Raw genomic sequence first — 4,638 nt, 5'->3', positions numbered from 1 at the left:
AATCATGATGTTGGGCTAATTACTAAAATTGGGTAATTGGGCTTTGTACCATAATTGGGGTTTGGACAAAAGAACGACACTTGTGGAAATTAGACTATGGGCTATTAATGGGCTTTATATCTGTTTAACTAAATGATAGTTTGTTAGTGTTAATATAAAGATTTACAATTGGGCGTCCCTATAAATAACCATTTACACTCGATCGGACACGATGGGCGGGGTATTTATATGTATGAATAATCGTTCATTTAACCGGACACGGGAATGGATTAATAGCCACTAGAATTATTAAAACAGGAGTGAAATTATGTACAAGGACACTTGGCATAATTGATAACAGATTATTAAAACCTTGGGTTATACGCAGTCGATAACCTGGTGTAATTATTAAACAAAGTATTAAAATCTTGTTACAGTTTAAGTCCCCAATTAGTTGGAATATTTAAACTTCGGGTATAAGGATAATTTGACGAGGACACTCGCACTTTATATTTATGACTGATGGACTGTTATGGACAAAAACCAGACGGACATATTAAATAATCCAGGACAAAGGACAATTAACCCATGGGCATAAAACTAAAATCAACACGTCAAACATCATGATTACGGAAGTTTAAATAAGCATAATTCTTTTATTTCATATTTAATTTCCTTTATTTCATATTTAATTGCACTTCTAATTATAGCACTTTTATTTATTGTTATTGTATTTAATTGCACTTTTAATTATCGTACTTTGTAATTATCGCAAGTTTATTTTATCGCACTTTTATTATTCGTAATTTCATTATCGTTATTTACTTTACGCTTTAAATTAAGTCTTTTATTTAATATTTTACATTTGGTTTTAACTGCGACTGAAGAATTAAAATCGACAAACCGGTCATTAAACGATAAAAACCCCCTTTATAATAATAATATTACTTATATATATATTTGTATTTTTATAAAAGTAAACTAATATAGCGTTAAGCTTTGTTTAAAGATTTTTCCTGTGGAACGAACCGGACTTACTAAAAACTACACTACTGTACGATTAGGTACACTGCCTATAAGTGTTGTAGCAAGGTTTAAGTATATCCATTCTCTAAATAAATAAATATCTTGTGTAAAATTGTATCGTATTTAATAGTATTTCCTGCTAAAATTTAATAGTATTTTATACCCCTTAGCTTTGACATCAAGTATTTTTGGCGCCGCTGCCGGGGAGAAATCTAACTTAAAAGCCGGAAGCACAACGCTAAATAAATAAATAAATAAAAAAAAATTTTAGTTTACTTTTATTAAAATTCACTTTTGTAAAAATACGTTTTTAATTATTCGAAAATATAAAAAGAAAACAAAAATTTATATATATATTTTTTTAAGATTTTGTTAAATATTTAAGTTTTATAAAGTTTCTTTATTTTTATTATATAAAAATATAAGTATTATTTAAATATTTTTATTTAAAACATAAAAAAAACCGAAAAAAATTTAATATATATATAAATCTATTTTTAAGATATTTTTAAATTATAAAGTAGTTCTATTTTTATTTTAGTTTTTAAATATAAGTTTTTATTATATAAATATTTTTATTTAAACGGAAAATATAAAACAGAATATAAAAAAAAAGCGTCGAATTTTAATCAACCTGTCATCTGAAAATTGGAACCCCGCGACTCGCGGAGTTTGCAGCTTCGAATACCGCGACTCGCGGAGACACTCTGACACGCCGACAGAAACCCTAATCAGGCATTAAATACGGGGTAACTATTATTTATTTATTATTATTAACCCTAATTACTTATTTATTAGTTTTAAGTTTTTAAATTAAATTGTATTTTAGTTAAATTAGTTTAATTAAAATATAAAATTAATCGTTTAATAAAATAAATAATATAAAAATAATATTTTTATAAAAATTATAATTTTTACAACTTTTAGTATATTTTTATATTTTTTGTCCCTTTTTAATTGTTTTAGCGTAATATTTGTATTTTTCACTCGTATTTAGTTTTAAGATATAGTTTTTGCCATAGTTATTTTTTTTACTTCTAGATTTTTAGGCTTTGCCGTAAAATCCCTTAAGTGTTTTTTCTTAAGACTAAGATTTAGGTACTTTAGAATTTTGCGACGCCTTTTTAAGTTTTAGTTTCTTTTTAAGTTATTGCCATTTGGGATATAGTTTTTCTTGTAAGCTTTAATATTTTTAGACACCTTTTACCTATGTATCAATTATCATTCCAATTAGTAATCTCAATTTACGATTATAATTTTAAGTTAGTGATAGTAATAAGGTTGGGTTAGTCTAGTGTTTTTAAGTTCTATAAGTCACTCTTTTTCTTTCTTATTTTTATTTTTCGATCTTTTTCCGACACGCTCTTTTTCTTTCTTATTTCTCGCTATTCTAGTTTTTAGGACATAGATTTTTTATTCTACTTCTTATCTAAATTTCTTAAAATTGCGAAAATTTATTTTAAGTGGTTAAATTGATAGACATCAAAATTTTCTGGTTCGTAGTAATAGTTGGATTTGTACGTGGACCGGGTTATTGGAGCCAAACAGTCCTCAATTATATTGAGACCAAACGAATCCTGCCCCTCTGCTGCATCTTTTGGCTATTCGAAACGTGGGCAAAATCAGAAAAGTCTATTGATTGGATAACTTATATAATTTTTCTTTCCTTTTTAAAAACTAATAGGATATTCAGTGAATGCACCGAGCAAGACGTTCACCACCTTTTGTACGTTCACCACCTGTAACTAGATCAAGACATTTAGCAAATATTACCGCCGTTGATTTTTCATTAGAATCGTCATCCAGTCGACCAAGTACTCCAGTTCAAATTTCCGATAATCCATTTTTTGAACCCGACCTCACAATTGAGAATCCGGAGAATATTCAGGGACGATTCATAGATCCCGAACCATTAAATTTTCCTCCGGAACCACCAATCATTCAAACAGAGATTGTTGAGGAACGAACCATTAAATCAGAATCCTCTAGTGATTCCGATTCAACAAATTCAATTATGGAGAATCTGGAACCTTTAAGTATGGAAGACCGAATGAGAGCTAAACGCACTAGCCAAGGTCACGCAATTACTCATCCTGACATTAATGCGCCAGATTATGAAATCAAAAGACAAATTCTACACATGGTGACTAATCAATGCCAATTTAGTGGTGCACCGAAAGAAGATCCAAATGAACATCTTCGTACCTTTAATAGGATCTGCACACTATTTAAAATAAGAGAAGTGGAAGATGAACAGATATATCTCATGTTATTTCCCTGGACTTTAAAGGGAGAAGCCAAAGATTGGTTAGAATCGTTACCTGAAGGGGCGATTGATACATGGGGCGTTTTAGTTGAAAAATTTCTTAAACAATTCTTTCCGGCATCTAAAGCCGTAAGACTTCAAGGAGAAACTGTTACGTTTACATAGAAGCCAAATGAAACTCTATATGAGGCGTGGACAAGATTTGGAAAGTTATTAGAGGATGTCCGCAACATGGTTTAGATACCTGTCAAATAGTACAAATATTCTAACAAGGATGTGACATCACTACAAGGAAAGACATAGATATAGCAGCTGGTGGTTCCATTATGAAGAAAACCGAAACTGATGCTTATAAAATTATTGATAACACTGCTTCCCACTCACATGAGTGGCACCAAGAAAAAGATATCGTTAGATCATCTAAAGCAGCTAGAGCCGATTCTAGCCATGACTTAGATTCCATTTCCGCAAAGATAGATGCTGTCGAGAGACGAATGGAAAAGATGACTAAGGATATTCACTCAATACGAATTAGTTGTGAGCAGTGTGGAGGACCACATTTGACAAAAGATTGTCTCAGTATTGAACTAACAATGGAACAAAGAGAGAATGTTTCATATCTAAACCAAAGACCTGGAAATAATTATCAGAATAATTATCAACCGCCAAGACCGATCTACAATCAAAACCAGAACTATAACCGAAATATTCCATACAACAACCAACAAGGTCCTAGCAATCAACAAGTGTCCAACAATAATTACAATCAGCAAAGACCTAATTTTCAAAACAAACCACCACAAACCGATGATAAAAAGCCGAATTTAGAAGATATGATGACGAAGCTAGTTGAAACTCAAACGCAGTTTTTCACATCTCAAAAACAAACTAATGAACAAAATGCCCAAGCATTTAGAAATCAACAAGCTTCTATTCAAAATCTGGAACAAGAACTAAGTAACCTAGCAAGGTTAATAGGTGAAAGAAAACCGGGAAGTTTACCTAGTGATACAAATGCTAACCCCCGGAATGAAACAGCTAAAGCCATTACCACAAGAAGTGGTACAACACTTAAACCACCTGAAATACTTGTAACTTCTGATGAAGCTATTCCTACTCCACAAGAACCACAACCTGATCAAGATAAGGAAAAAGAACTGGTAGTTGAAAAGGTTAATGAAGATAACACAGTTAAGGCTAAACCTTATGTTAAACCATACCAACCACCACTTCCTTACCCGAGTAAAATGAAGAAAGAGAAACTTGAAGCCGAGCAATCCAAATTCTTGGATATGTTTAAACAGATAAATGTAAATCTTCCTTTCATTGATGTAATTTCAGAAATGCCTAGATATGCTAAATTTCTG

This window comes from Rutidosis leptorrhynchoides, chromosome 3 (assembly GCF_046630445.1).
Source record: "Rutidosis leptorrhynchoides isolate AG116_Rl617_1_P2 chromosome 3, CSIRO_AGI_Rlap_v1, whole genome shotgun sequence".
Lineage (NCBI taxonomy): Eukaryota > Viridiplantae > Streptophyta > Magnoliopsida > Asterales > Asteraceae > Rutidosis > Rutidosis leptorrhynchoides.
Note: the sequence above shows the minus strand (reverse complement) of the source record.